General features: G+C 69.6%; 1 protein-coding gene across 1 annotated transcript in view; it reads right to left on the bottom strand.

Moving 5' to 3' along the window:
- NRXN2 (neurexin 2) overlaps positions 1-508 on the bottom strand; it is a 116,296-nt gene extending 115,788 nt beyond the window's left edge. The window contains exon 1 of the mRNA XM_015568978.1: positions 505-508. The gene's annotated coding sequence lies outside the window, so the exon portion shown is untranslated. The remainder of the gene's footprint in view (positions 1-504) is intronic.
- Between the last annotated feature and the right edge of the window lie 6 nt (positions 509-514).

The following is a 514-nucleotide window of genomic DNA, read 5'->3' as shown; positions in this document are numbered from 1 at the left end:
CGCCCACACCGACCCCACCCACTACCTCTCAGAGGCCCCGCCCACACCGACCCCACCCACTGCCTCTCAGAAGCCCAGCCCACACAGATCCCACCCACTGCCTCTCGGAGGTCCCGCCCACAAGGCCCCACCCACTGCCTCTCAGAGGCCTCGCCTACATACTCCCACAGCCCTCACTCCCCCTCACCGGCCTCAGGCGCCAGCCCTTCACCCTCTCGCCGGGACCTGACTACACATACCCTCCGCCACAATTAGCCACAGGATTCCCCGGAGTGGGGGGTGTCGGCCCTCAGAGGCCACGCCCACGCTGTCCACGCCCATCTAACCCGCCTCACCGGCGGCTCCGAGCTCACTGGCTATCCACACGCGGTCTCCCGGGACAGGCGTCCTCACACGGGATATGCCTCACAACCCCCGCGTGGAGGTGCACTCACAGGCCCGACCCCGGGCGCCTCCAGCCCCTCCCTCCCGCACTCAGGCGCCCCGCGGCTGCTCCCGGCTCACCTTCGCTGCA

The sequence above is a fragment of the Myotis davidii genome, unplaced genomic scaffold (assembly GCF_000327345.1).
Source record: "Myotis davidii unplaced genomic scaffold, ASM32734v1 scaffold425, whole genome shotgun sequence".
Classification (NCBI taxonomy): Eukaryota; Metazoa; Chordata; class Mammalia; order Chiroptera; family Vespertilionidae; genus Myotis; species Myotis davidii.
Note: the sequence above shows the minus strand (reverse complement) of the source record. Positions and strands in the feature narration are given on the sequence as shown.